The sequence below is a fragment of the Crocodylus siamensis genome, chromosome 2 (assembly GCF_052110815.1).
Source record: "Crocodylus siamensis isolate JL-2025a chromosome 2, ASM5211081v1, whole genome shotgun sequence".
Taxonomy (NCBI): domain Eukaryota; kingdom Metazoa; phylum Chordata; order Crocodylia; family Crocodylidae; genus Crocodylus; species Crocodylus siamensis.
The window spans coordinates 188887128-188902399 of record NC_143396.1 but is presented as its reverse complement, the minus strand read 5'-3'; positions in this window follow the sequence as shown (position 1 = coordinate 188902399).

Sequence of the window (15272 nt, the reverse complement as noted above, 5' to 3'; positions counted from 1 at the left end):
AGCAGGGGGGCGGGGGCCTCTGAGCTGCTGGAGGAGGAGGGGTGGGAGCTGTCCATACTCTGCTCAGCCTCCCCTGCAGCCTCCCATGTGCTGGGCCCTGGGGCAACTGAAGGCCACCACCCATGGAGACACCGAGGGGTCTCCCTGAGTGTGGGAAGCAGCTGAATAGTCTGGGGGCTGCCTGGGGCCAAGGAGGCCAGAGCCAGGGATGGGGAGGAAGTGAGGGTCAAAGGCTCCTGGTGGGTATTGCAAGGGGGGCGGTGCACCTGGACATATTGAAGCGAGTCCTGCGGAGCGCAACAAAGGCTGAGGGAATTGGGCGTATTTAATGTGGAGAAGAGAAAATGAAGGGGGAATTTAACAGCAGCCTTCAGCTACCTGAAGGGGGGTTCCAAAGAGGATGGAGCTAGACCAGAGGGGGGCAAAATATGGCCCGCGGGCCAGATACAGCCCACTAAGCCATTCTATTCAGCCTGCGGGCTCTGAAAAACATTTAGAAAATTAATATTTATCTGTCCCTGGTTCCTGTGAAAGATGACAGCAGACAGGGACAGTAGGATCCAGGAGAAGCCCTGGCAGGCTCCTGAAACAGCAGGGCCTGCCCAGTCCTGACCCCCTCCCTGGAAGCCCCTGCCTAGCAGGGGCTTCTGGCCTGGGACCATGTGGTTCCTCGTGGCTGCACCAGCGTGGGAAACTCAGGTAAAAAGGTGAGGGGAAGGGGAGGACCATGGGTATTGCCCCAGCCTTTGGGGCTGGGCCAGCTCAGCTCTTCTCCCTCAGGACTGCACCAGCAAGGAGAGGGGGGAGCTGGCCTGGCTTCATAGAGCCCCTGCCTGCCGGGACCCCATGCTCCTGCTGCCCTGCTCTGGGCTTTGCCGGTGCTGGCCCTGGGACACCGGTGCAGGCCCCATGCTCCCGCTGACTCCCACACCTGCTAACTCTCAGTACCCCCCCCCAGCCCTGTGGTACAGGGTGGGGGCAGCGCACAGCCCTGACCCCTGCTCGCTGGCAGGGAAGGAGCTGGTGCTGAGCGCGGGGGGGGAAAGCAGCTCCTTCCCCATCCCCTAGCTGCCAGTCCCTGCTGCAGCTGCTTGCAGCCCGCACAGGGCTGTCCTGAGCAGGTACAAGCAGGCCCACACAGACTGTGAGTGGCTGCAGCACAGAGCACCAGTGGAGACTCTTTTTTCTGTGCTCAGCACCAGCTTGTAACCTGCCACCACTGCCAGCCTGGGCTGGCTCCAGGCTCGCCCATCAGGGCTGCACCACGATGGCAGCAGCTGCCCCCTGCTTGCCATGCAGCATTGTTTGCTGCTGCAGCAGGTTGGGAGTGAGGAGCACTGGGTTGGGACTGGCCATCAATACTTATAAATGGGTCCTGGTACAAAAAATGTTGAGAACCACTGGATTAGACCTCCTGAGGTCCCTTCCAACCCCCATTTTCTGTGATTCTAATTCTACGTGAAGCAGAACTATCTATTATGTGATGATACCCGCTAAGGGAATGGGGAGCCTCCCTTAGTGACGGAGGCAACTAAACACATAACAGTTGAGTGCTGGGGGCAGCTAACAAGATAATGAGGATGGGAGTGGAGGTCAGAGGTTCATCATGAGCACTCCAAGGGGGGACTGTGTGATGCTGGCCTGGTTCTTATGCAGTGAAACTGCACCTAAGCCCACTAAGGAAACTCTAGGCCTCCCTTATTTAGGGAAGCAACTGAATGCATAGCAGCTTAATGCTGGGGACAACTAATGAGATAATAGGGGTGGGAGTGGGGATCAAAGGTTCATTACAAGAGCTCTGGGTGGTGGTGGTTTGGGGGAACTGTGACACAGGCCTATTTGATGCACAGAGTGATGTGCATGAGCCCACAAAGAACCTGCTAGACCCCCCTGTTATAATGTCTTTCAACTGATGCCAGGGGACAACAGGAATGAAAACAGGGATGAGACAAATGGGGATCACAGGTTAATAATGAGGTATTCAAGGGGGAACTGTGTGACACAGGCCTATTTGTTACAGAAGGTTAGCATGGGCTTAATACCCACAGAACAGCCGTCATTTTCCCCCCCACCCCCACCATTATTAGAGGAGGCTATTGGGTACATATCAGCTGAATTTGGGAGACACCATAAAACAGGAGGGAATAAATATCAAAGGGTTAAAATAAATGAACCAAGCAGGGACTCCAAGCAGTGTATACCTTCTGTGACATAGACCTGTTTGATGTGCGCTGGGAACATGAGCAAATGTCCACCAAATAAAGCTAAAAGCCCCCCCTTAATATGGGAGCCACTAAGTGCACATCAAGTGACTACTAGGGACAACTAAAGAAGAAAATGGATGCAGGAGTGAAGTAATAGATTTAAGATGAATCATATGCAATGCGTAGTGAGGGGATGCGCATGGCATGTGCCCCCCTCACCCCCGAGAGTGCTAGTGCTCCCCTGACAGCGAGTGCTCTGCCTGGTAGGGGGACACAGAGAGCGCTAGTGCCACCCCAGAAATTGGCTTCTGCTAGTGCCAGCACTTCTGCTACTGCTGTGCTGCAGGTTTGCTTGGCAACTGGCCACTGGAGGACCCCCCCGCCCCCAGTTGTGCCCTGCTGGTGCCGGCCCAGACTTGGGAGGCACCAGTCGTCCATGAGATGTATGCACCAATGGGGGAACACTGAACAGAGTATGCCGTGTATGATGCAGGCCTTTTGATGTGCCTAATGGATCAAGGGTTTGGGCCCATCAAGGGGGAAATATAAGCCTCCCTTAGTAGGGAGGCCACTGGGGACACATCAACTGAGTTCAAAGGACAACTAAGGAGAAAACAAGGACAGGAGTGAGGTCACAGGTTTAAAAGAAGTGCTCTAAGAGGGGACACTGAGTAGAGCACACTAGACATGCCCGCTGGCCCTCAAATGAGTCCAAGAAGCCAGTGGACACTGCTCAGTGAAACTCTGCTCAGAGTTGTGAGAGTCTACCTTGAGGTCCTCCCAGCCAGAGCCTTCTTCCTGATCATTGTGTGACCCTGGATACCAAGACCTATGGTATGACGCAGTCAGTGGCCGTTCTTACATACATTTAGGCCATACGTAATTTATGCAGTGTTAATCAGTGTTAAAGTTAGAATGTGCTGTGAGCATTTGCATGCGAAGAGTTGAGTTGAGTTGATACCACTGCTTGCTTTACACAGTGTGGATTTGATTTAAATCAAATTGATTTAAACCATTGGCCAGGAGCCTCGATTTAATCATTGTTTTCTACAAAAAGTTCACTCTTGTTTGATATCCTGTATTTTTTAACTTTTTGAAACTTTGCATTTTTAGAGAAAGTTAAAAATACACAAGTTAAAATGTGCACAAACTTTCAGAGAGACAAGAAGTTTGATGGGTAGGTAATCAGGTCTGTTATCTCTCATCTCCATATACTGTGGTTAACAAGGATATTATCTCTGGAGAGACAAATCCACAGTTTGAGAACTGAAACTAAGCATCACAGAGATTCTTAATGAGATCTTCTAAACTAAGAACTGGATCTCATTGAGTATAGTGGTTTTCTTTAATCTTATCTATAGAGGAGCCTCTGGGAACCCCATAAAATTGGGCCCTTGATATAGTCCGTGACCTGTTGTGACTGATTTATAAAACTTTTCTAAAAAGATTATATGAATATATTGTCTCAAATAGTATGTAATTAGAAGTTGTACTCTCTATTCTATGATGATATCTTTGAGCTTTAAGATATCTTAAATTAAAACTATCTTTATATTGGTGGATTAAAAAAAAAGCATCTTAATGAAAAATAAGTAAAAATATGATTAAATTAAAAACATCTGATTTAAATTTAAAAATTGTTGATTTTTATCCACCCTGCTTGCACAGCTCTCACTCGCCACTGGAGTGCTGGTGAGAAGGAGTGAGGCTAGAAGCCAGGACACCTGGGTTCTATCCCTGCTCCCCTAGTCTGCATTTGTAGAGCTTGGGGAGCTGGGAGTGGTACATCCCAGCATGCTGGGGGACTACAAATTGCTTATTTAGGTCTGGGGAGAAGACTGAAATTACCCTTACATGAGCTAGTAGCATGGTCCAGGGTTACCCCTCACCTGAAGTGGCATAACTTTGAGAGACTCAGAAGGCACTTAGCACGAGTTAAAAAGTTTTAACCTGTAGATGTTTGCATTTTAAGTGCCCTCAGTGTGGGTTAAGTATAACATGCGGGACCAGGGACAGAAGGCGAATGGGGTGTGCAAAGAGTGATCATTCCTCAAGGACATGATCCTCAAAGCACAAAAATCCCCCATTCCTATGAAGAAGAAAGGTAGCAGAAGGGCTGGCAAGCCCTCCTAACTCAATAGGGACATTGCAGTCCTTTTGAAAAAGAAAAAAGAGGCGTGCATACAGTGGAAGCTAGGGACAGTCCTCAAGGAGGACTATAGAACAGTGGTCTGCACTTGTAGGGAAATGATTAGAAAAGCTAAGGTGGCGACTAAGTTTAAGTTAGCCAAGGGAGCCAAGGACAATAAGAAATCCTTCTTTAGGTAGGTAGGGAGCAGAAGGAAAACAAATGGAAGTGTGGGGCCCCTGCTTAGCACCTTGGGACATCTGGTAATGGACACTCAGGAAAAAAACTGAACTCCTAAATGCCCACTTTGCTTTGGTATTTCACCAGACCAACGGGAAAGACAAGCGAGATAAAGATCATAGGGGGCATGGTGGGAATAATAGCCTTCCCACTGGGGATGCTGAGCTGGTGCAAAACCAACTAGAAAAGCTAGATATTTATAAGTCAGCAGGACCAGATGGATTCACCCAAGAGTGCTGATGGAGCTGGCTGAGGTCATTGCAGAACCCCTGGCAAAACTCTTTCAGAAATCATGGCACACACGGGAGATCCATAAGGACTGGAAGAGGCCCAACATTGTGCCCATCTTCAAGAAGGGGAAAAGGGAGGACCCGGGCAATTGTAGGCCAATCAGCCTAGCCTCCATCCCAAGGAAACTCCTGGAAAAACTCATTAAAGGATCTGTGTGCAATACACTCGTAGGGTGCGTCTACACATGCAGGCATGTGTGCTTGCAGCAGCTCAAATAGAAGTGATACAAATTTGAGCTGGGGCTTTTTGCTTCAGCACACGTGCTTGGACATGCACTTTGTTGTGGAGCAAATTATGCCACTTGGGGCAAAATAACCTTTCCTAGCTCCTCCCAGGTCTTCAGTGAGTGGTGCTAGAGCCCAGGGCCAGCACCTGTGCTGTCCCTAGCAATATAAAAAGCTGCCCTGTCTTGGCCCCAGCAGTATAAAAAGCCGCCTTGGCAAGTAGCTCAAGGCTACTAGCTCTCTGGACTTCTGGGGCCCAACCAATTGGTACCTGTGTACACTACACCTTGTGCCAGCTGGACTGCTAAAGCAGCCCTGAGAGTTCCCTGCACCCTCTACCCACTGCAGCAGTCTGGCAATGGGGGCTGCTGTCTGGCTGTGACCTGCTGTTCACCTGCCAGACTCAGATGTGGACTGCAGAGCCAGTAGAGGCATCTGCCCCTCTGGGCCAGTTGTCAGTGGACTGTGGTTGCAGGGTTGGTCTTTGTGTGGCACTACTGCCATTTGTGCCCCCTGCCCAGCCATTTAGGTGTGGATGTTCCATAGTTTCATAGTTTCATAGTAGCTAGAGTCGGAAGGGACCTAGGTAGATCATCTAGTCCGACCCCCTGCCTTGGCAGGAAAGAGCACCGGGGTCAGATGACCCCGGCAAGGTGCTCATCTAACTTCCTTTTAAAAATCCCCAGGCTAGGAGCCTGCACCACTTCCCCTGGAAGCCGGTTCCAGGCCCTAGCCACCCTGACTGTGAAGTAGCGCCTCCTAATATCTAATCTAAACTTACCCTCCGCCAGCTTGTGACCGTTATTCCTGGTCACTCCTGGCAGCGCACGGGGGAACAGGGACTCCCCCAATACCTGCTGATCCCCCCTGACCAGTTTGTAGCAGGCCACAAGGTCCCCCCTTAACCTTCTCTTGTGGAGGCTAAACAGGTTCAGGTCCCGTAGCCTCTCCTCATAAGGCCTGCCCTGCTGACCCCTGATCATACGAGTGGCCCTCCTCTGAACTCTTTCCATATCGTCCACGTCCCTCTTGAAGTGTGGCGCCCAGAACTGGACGCAGTACTCCAGCTGCGGCCTGACCAGTGCCGCATAGAGGGGGAGGATCACCAGGTGTGGTGGCCTGCTTTGAACTGTCAAAGCGTCTCCTCCTGGCCCCATTTGGCCATGGCAGGACTCAGGGGCCTCGGGGAGGCTGGCGAGGGGAGGGGAGGGGCTGGCCTCAGTAGGGGGAGGGGCGCTCGGGGGGGGATGGCAGGGGGAGGAGCCAGCCCCAACAGGACTCAGGGGCCTCGGGGGGGTTGGTGGGGGGAGAGGCTGGCCCTGCCAGGGGGAAGGGGGCTCGGGGGGCTGGCAGAGGGAGGGGCCAGCCCCAACAGGAGTCAGGGGTTTCGGGGGGGCTGACAGGGGGAGGGGCTAGCCCAGGCAGGGATTGGGGACCTCAGGGGGGGCTGGCAGCAGGAGGGGCCAGCCCTGGCAGGGGTTGCGGGCCTCAGGGCGGGGGCCAGCAGGGGGAGGGGCTGGCTGCATCAGTGGTTGGTGGGCCTGGGGGGGCTGGCAGAAGTTGGGGTGCTATGGGGGGGCAGAGGTCCCCCCCACAGTCCCTTCCCCCCTCCTCCAGGGCCTTGACCCCTTACTCACCAGCACCAGGGTGAGGGGCAACCATAGAGACACTCTGGCAGCCAGAGCATCTCTTTGGAGGACACAGCCTCCAGTTGCCCTGCTTTTTTATACTTGGCTTTTTTTAGACCCCTGAATATCCAGGGGTCAAATTTTCTCCCCGCACTGCAAACTTGCAACATGGGGAACATTTTTTTCTTCCTGCATGTGCCTGTTGCCTCGCCTCAAAGGAGTTTGAGGTGGGGCAAGAGGCACGTGTGTGCTCGTGTGGATGTGCCCATTGAGGGTAAGGTCCTGAACAACAGCGAGCATGGCTTTATCATGAATAGGTCTTGTCTTATGAATCTCATCTCCTTCTATGAACAGATTTCTTGCCACATGGACACAGGAGAGAAGATCAACATTATATACCTAGACTTCTAAAAGCCTTTTGATCTAGTGTCCCATGATATTCTTGTGGCAAAATTGGAAGATTGTGGGCTTAACTGCTCAACAGTTCATGGGGTGAAAAACTGGCTGCATGGTAGGACCCAAAGAGTTCTCATGAATGGATCTGTGTTATCCTGGTGAGAAGTGGCCAGTGGTGTCCATCAGGGGTCTGTGCTTGAACCAGTTCTTTTCAACATCTTTATCAATGATTTCGATGTGGGGGTGATATGCTCGCTGGCCAAGTTTGCAGATGACACCAAGTTATGGGGGAATGTGGCCATACTAGAAGATAGGTTACAGATACAGGTGGACCTGGACAGGATGGAGAGTTGGTCAGACCAGAACCAGATGAAGTTCAACACTCAGAAGTGTAAGGTGCTCCATCTCGGGGCAAAAAATCCCCAATATCACTATAGGCTTGGTTGGGACAATTTGACTTGCACCATGGCCAAAAGGGACCTAGGGGTAATGATCAACCATCGCATGAACATGAGCTGGCAATGCGATGCTGTGGCCAGCAGGGCAAACAACACACTGGCATGCATTATGTAGCAGGGCACTAAGGTGCCTGCTACTTGAAGAGCAGGAATGGCCACCAGGTGCCGGTTGCCAGGGCAACCAGGAGGAGCTAGGGGCCCACACCTGTTGAATCAGCAGACCGGAAGGGGCAGGGCTGACTTCTATAAGCACAGGCTGGAGGCCGAGAGAGGGGTTCTCGGCTGGCAGTCAAGGAGAAGGGATGCTACCTGACTAAGCAAAGGGGAAAAGCCTGAACGCGAGCAGTCGGTTATGCTAATGAAGGCTGGAGCACCCACAGAGGGCGACTCAAAGGAGGTTAGCCGAGCAGTTTAGCTTTGTGTTATAGCCCAGGGTCTTGTGTTATTGTTTTGTTGTTGTTGTAAGACCGGAGGACCGGGTGAGGCTATAAGGAGATGGAGGAGGTCTCATAGGGGAGCCACGGCCATGTGGAGACCCCAGAGAAGCCCTGAGAGATGGGGCAGTGCGAGAAGCCCCGAGAGAGGGGGCAGCACGAGAAGGCATCTAATAAGACCAAAGAACATCCGGTACATCCACGAGGCTTGGGGCGTGGTACAAGGGTGGTTGGAGCCACGCATAGCCCATAAGGCTAGGGTGCACCCAAACCCCATTCTGAAATACGGGCCCAGTATAGGACAGGAGAACTGTGACCAGGAAGACTAAAGGTAGCCTCCCTATAATTCACATAAGACCAAAGACGTGGTGGGCAAGATTGCGAAGTGCAGATAGGCAGCTTAGCGTGATATAGAGGGTAACTAAGGGAGGAGCACAGCGACCCTGAGTTTCCATCCTGTCACACATTAACCATTGTATCTCATGCAAAACTAAGGAAGTGATACTCCCACTATACTCTGCACTGGTGAGACTACAGCTGGAGTACTGCATCCAGTTCTGGGCACTGCACTTCAACAAGGATGTGGAAAAATGTGAGAGGGTTCAGAGAAGAGCCACCCCTATGATCAGGGATTTGCAAGATAAGCCATACGAGGAGAGGCTGAGGGACTTGGGCCTCTTTGGCCTACAGAAGAGAAGGCTGAGAGGGCACTTGGTAGTGGCTTGCCACAATATCAGGGGTGTGCATCAAAAACTTGGTGAACAGCTGTTCACCAGGGCACCCCTGGGGAAGACCAGGAACAATGGATACAAATTTCTGGAAGGCCACTTCAGGCTCAAGTCCAGGAATAAACTCCCTCCAGTGGTGGTGCAGTCACCTACCCTGAAAATCTTCAAAAGGAGACTGGACAGTCACCTCGCTGGGGTCACTTGACCCCACTTGTCCTTTCCTGCCTAGTGCAGGGATACTGGACCCAGTGATCTACAAGGTTCCTTCCAGCCCCTAACAATCTATGAAACATGTAACTTCATCTTTTAAGAATGGGACTTGACCATTGGCGTAGGGGGTACATGTGGGTGCACATGCACCCCCTGAGATTGGCGGTGCACCCCTGCAAAAAACGCCACTGACATTGCCAGCAGTGCCCTTGGGCTGTTGCCACTTGCCACCCACCACCCCCTCGCCACCAACACCAGCAGTGGCATCTGCGGGCAGTCCCCAATCACCACTGGCCACCACCATTGCTGCCAGCAGCATTTGTGGGTGGTCACTGACCACCGGCTGATGCTCACCATCCCTGCCATCAACACCGCTGTGGTCACCTGCGGGAACTCCCCACTCACTGCTGCCACCCTCCCACCACTGCCACCATGCCTGTGGGCAGTCGCTATGTCCCCCCCACCTCCAGGGGCATGTGTTGTTCATGGGCTTGACCAGACATTTCCCACTTCTCTTCCCCTCCCCACTTCCCTGGTCAGCAGTGTAGTGGCTGTTCTAGTTGTGGCCCTTTTACCCGCACTTTTATTTTGTGGCTTTTATTTCCCCACTGCTGTGTAAAGCACTTTTACATTTGACATGCTGTGTTATATGTCTGGCAGAAGATAGGGTAAATTTGTACTTTATAGACTAACTAAATCAGAGGTGCATAGCATAAACTATACATGCCCGTAATCTGAGACAAAATCTACCCTGCCTTCTGCCTGACTTTAGACAAACACTGCTAATGCCTCTCCTGTGTTATATGTCTGTTGTTCACAAAAAAAAGTTTTGGATGCCACATGCTCTTGTTTTCATTTCAGAGATTTTCTGCATGCCGTGGAACTTCAGACCCCATAGTAGTTCATTGCTCCCATGTCTGACACAATTTGCATTGCTTTTCCCCAAAACCTTCACCAAATCTCCCAAACTTCATTTGACTCCTATCTTTGTTGATATACCTCAGGCATACATTGCAAAAGAAGTTTTAAATTATGGCATCTTGTGTTCATGGTCTTTTGCCATTCCTTATTTGAAGCTTTTACATTTTATGTTATTATTTGTTTGCATTGTGTATGTCTTGCTTTTGTTGTTGTATACAAAACCAAAGTTCATTTAAACCATGGTCTTTTAGTTTCCTACTGCATGGGTTTGGTTTTTTTTAGTTTGGTTTTAGCAAAATACATTCTTCATATTACACAGTCAAGCTTCACTTTTCATGTATGGTAAGAAATGAAAAATACACAAAATGCACACATTTACCTACCTTCTAGCCCTTGTAGATCCTGAATTTGTAACATAATCTGCTGCATAATTTGCGAGTTAGAAGGCAGGTTAGATAAGCACAAGCTTTCTTGAACCCGGGTCAGTTCAGAGTCTCATTTTAACAGAGCTCTCCATGGGAATAGGGATCTGATTACAGGAGTGGAGAAGTTTTTATATAACTTAACTTCTCTCTTACACCATGTTTTCCATCAGCAGATTTTAAAGAGCTTTACAAAGGAGGGTGTACTTTTGTTCATCTGTAAAGTGGAAATAGTGTGGGACAGAGAGAGGGGAAGTGACTTGCTTATACCTACCCAGCACTGGTGGAGCCAAGCATAAGGCTGTGGTTTCTCTTTTAGTGCTGTGGCTTGACGTGACCGTGTAGTTACCTATCTACAGAAATTCCACTTCGCCTAGGATAACCTTAAAGCTAGACCTGCAATTAGAAAATACCACTCTTTATCCTTAGGAAAATCTTAAAGACTTGTATTCATGCAGGCCAGCACACATGGTCGTATTTACAACCTTTACTTGGGGCTGATTTTTGAGGTGACAAAACTAAAAGAGAACATACTTTTCTTGCAGCAATTCCTAAACCAAGACTCATAAACTCGAGTGGGTTTATGAGCTCCAAATAAATTATCTTGGAAGAGACTGTGCTAGAAAAAGGAGGTCATATGCCCAGAAAGATCAGGAGCTGCTGGATTAGTGCTTGTTTTTGAGGTAGCAAATCCAGAGCAAGGCCCTACAAAGTGCTGAATGTTCTGCCCAAATTCAGCAAAGCACAGGAACATTAGACTGTAGTGGGACCTGCATATTTAAAGCTAATTGTGAGTTAATCTCTAGTTTGGGGACAGTACTCAGCCCTTTCTAGCACTGCACTTTAGATGCTTCTTTCCAACTGCAGATGTAGTCTCTATTAGATACTCAATTTCACTGTAGAAATATGGTCTACTTTTCAATTTGATAGGAGCAGTTTAATTCCACCTGCCAAACGACATTTACTTTTCTATAAAAATAAATTCAAGTGATGCAAATCTTGATTGAGCAATTCTGATCTGTGCCAATCAACTTACTATCAGTTATTTTACCACAGTCAAAAACTGTCAAATATTCCATGAAGCCAAGAGTGCTCTTGCATAGGTGGCAGCCTACCCGACTGCGTTACCATGTTATCTGCTAGCAAGGGCTGGAGTGAGGGCTCCTTGCTTCTCAGTGCTGCAGAAGTCAGGCTGTAATAACTGCAGGCATTTCCAAAGGGAAACAGAGAAACTTTTTTTTAAAGTTGGATGGCTGCACGTTTAACATAACTGCATTTTAAAAACAGACTTTTGGGTCTAATAGTAGCTTTGTGTCTTTTCTGGGGGCTGGGGTGGAGGGCTTATAACTGCTTTGGCTCTAACAGGGCAGTAATCATACTTCTGTACTTAACAGGGATGTTACAAAGACAAATTCATTAAAGATGGAAAACACTCTGAAACTATGGGCAGCAAGTTGTGCAAGTATCTAGCTAGATAGAGTATAATTATAAGATGGTAATGGGAACATATACTTGTAATTCAACCTGATGGCAAAATGCAGCACTTTGCAGCTGGCCAGCCAAGGTATATTCATGCAATGTCCACATTTAAATACAGTTCTTCTATGAGCTTAATTTTTTTCAATACCAGTAAGATGTTTAGATATATTAATACATAATATAGTGCAGTAACATGCCTCAAAACTGCCTTGCTAGTTGTAAGATATGCACTTTCCTCACAGAAGAAACTACATGTAATCAGCTGGGTTTTCAAAGGCTCCACATATCCATTTACTGAATAGGTTTAAGTCAGAATAGATTTTTATTTTTATTCAGCTGACTATTAACCTGGTGTAGGATGAATAAGCTCTCTGGTTGTGACATGCTGCCCATGTTTTGAGGAGGATTTAGCCTGCATCCTAGAGATAACTTGACCTTTTATCCTATACAAGCAGACAGTAGAGGTGTCAGTTGGACACTCAACACCATTATTTGGATTTAAACTTCCTTAGATAAATTTTAGGAGAAACTTATTATTTAATATTAACTTCTTTTACAGATATTTGAAGTATTATTAAAGAATCACTAAAACCCTTATTTAGGTTAATTGGGCTGCAACAGACATTCAAGGAGTGACAGATAAGGTTACCACATCTTGTTATCAGGTCTGTTGGGCTGTATAATCTCAATCAGTCAGAAAGAAGGCAGGTAATCTTTTGAAAGGGCCATGGCATACTTTAAAATCAATTATTTTAAACCACGGTGCCCTGAGATTCCTTGAGATCCTTCAAAAGTACTATGGGTACCACGCAATGTTAGCACTGTTAGGTGTGCACAGGTTTCACAAGATAAACCCAGAGTTTTCAAATAACAATCCATAACATTAAAAAAATTCTGACCTGCTGTGGTATTTCTGAGTTCTTTGCAACAGAAAAGTTGCTCTATTATTGTCCTTTAGTCAAAAAACTAGTGAAAACTAAAAGTTGGCATTTTCCAAGGAGTGACCTGAGTCTAAAAAAGTTGAGAACTACTGTATCTAAAGCCTCATGAAAGGCAGTTGTCTTCTAACCCAGGACTGAAAAATATATTTGAGACCTGTAGAAACAGTATTTGGTACAAGTATTGAGGGACTTTTTCTTCCAATGTTATTTGGCAGCAAATGGAACAAAACAGAAATGAGAATTTTACACACAAAGTTTGTATTTTGATGGTTTGATAGGAAGTATGGCATCATTTTATTGATATAAGATAGGTGGTTGCTTATTCTCTCTTCCTTGAGAATGAAGTGTTTAAGAATACTGGATAGCAAAATACCATTCCCAAAATGAGATTAAAATAAATACTGAAAACAGAATAATACTGTAAATTAAATCGTCCTCTTCTGGATTGTGGTGTTCTGTACTAGTCACCTCAAAACAGCTGTAGCAAAAAGTGGGAGGGTTTAGAGACAGCCAGTCACAATAATTTGAAGCAAAGAAAGTATGAAACAATTGGGATACTATAGAGAGGAGACACGACCAAGTCTACAACACCGAATGGCATAAAGATGAGAAACTAGAGACTTAGCTACTGGAAGTGGGGGAAAAAGTAGAAGATCCAATCAATTCAGGAAGCTATGTATCTCATCATCCTTCCTCTAGCCTGCTCTATATTAAGCCTCATTGCTTCTATCCTCCGCCTGTTTGGATTAGTCAGTGCTGTGTCCGTAGTTGCCTGTAAATCACCTAGTGGACTGTTGGTGCCATGCAAATAATTCTCCAATGACCTGGATGGTACTGAAGGACTTGGAGAAATTAAATTTACATGAAAAAATATTACAGTGTTTTCCATTTTTCCGCCATTGAAAACCGTATCACTGGAAGGACTGGTTAGCTCAAAGGATTAACGATGCAATCTGGAACACTTTAGTGACCACCAAGGTGTCTTGAGCCCATGTTAGTAGTGGATTCAAGTTGATAGTGTTGTCAGCCTGTGTGAAATGTCCTGGCACCAGTCCAGTGCTCCACAAAGCTTTCCACGTTGTAAAATCTACCTTGATTGGTAACTGCTGCCTTGGTCTCAGCAGAGCGTTTGAGGAGTAAATAAACAGGCACTGAAATGTCTTCAGAAGGAGCCTACCTGGGCTGCAATGAGGTACGATGGCACATCTATGGGTGGAAGCTTGCAGTGTCACTGGCTGAGCTGGATTCGTTCTGTGGATAGAAAACTTCATGCACGATGAATGTCAATCAGACACCTTTCCTAAGCACCACATTCACAGGAATTCACACCTGCCCCACGCACCAAGGCTACAAAGAGACAGCACCTTTGGGCTGCCATAAACATTTTTATAGTGGTATAAAACCTGAGCAAACAGATGTCTTTGCCCTTTCTTGTGCCACAAATGCCCCAAATTGTGAGATCAGTAATTCCCAGTGATAGTTTTAGCTGCCTTATCTGCAACAGACATGTTCTTCAGCCACCCCAGGCAGGCGCTTTTGGTGCTTCATGGTCCTGTTTCTGAAGGACACCCCTGGGCAACATTGATGTCTGCCCATTTATTGGGTCAGCTGTGCTGAGGGCACATCTCATGACAGCTGATTATGGCACAAAGATGATGTTTCTTAATTAAGATATTATTTAAACCACTTAGTCACATTAAGATTGACAACTACATAATAGCTAATGAGTATTGGATATATGGGGGTGTTTCCCTTTGTCTCATGTTTTAAAAATACACTTTAAAAAAAGCAGCTAAAATCCAGCATAGATTAATATTTTATATAATTTTATAAACTGCCTTTCCAAATTAGTTTTACTGACTTTTTGTCATTGCTCTGTGGCATGCAGTATTTGTCGCACTGATTTCAGTAAGATCTTCAGTTGTAAGATTTTGTGTTGTGAGTAGTATGTATTACTGCATGACATAATATGTCCTGCGTAGTTATACACATGTTGCTGTTAGTATTGCCTGCAATTTGTATAAGCCATCAAAGTAGGTAGGCTGGGAGTGGAGTGCCGGCTTTATGGCAACATCATCCACATAAAAATAAGTGCCCTCCTGTCTGAATTTTCATTTATACTTGGCACCAAAGATGAGTAGAATTGAAGATCAGAGAAATGCCCCCCCCCACATATTTCCAGTGTATTTGACAGCATAATGAACAGTTTCACTTTGTTCTATGTAGTTCATTGTCTTAAAGATCTTATGTAAGTTTTTCACAATGGAAAGAGAGAGGAAACATTTAATAAAAATAAGAAAATAGCATTGTAATAGACCCAGAACAGAAAAGCTAATGGGAAACCTATTTAATTGGAACCTATTTAATTGTTTTTCTGAGAATGTCTAGAGTGTACAAGGCCAAGGCAGTTTTCCTCTAGCCTTGATTCCACTTGTATGAATTTAAGTTTTTAGTGAGTGGATCATGGAAGTTTTTAGCTTAATGGAAAATGTAAGAAAAAAAAGTCCAGTTTCCTCTGTCAATTATTTTCTGTATCCCCTGCTCACTTTGCTCTTTTCTAAAGGACAC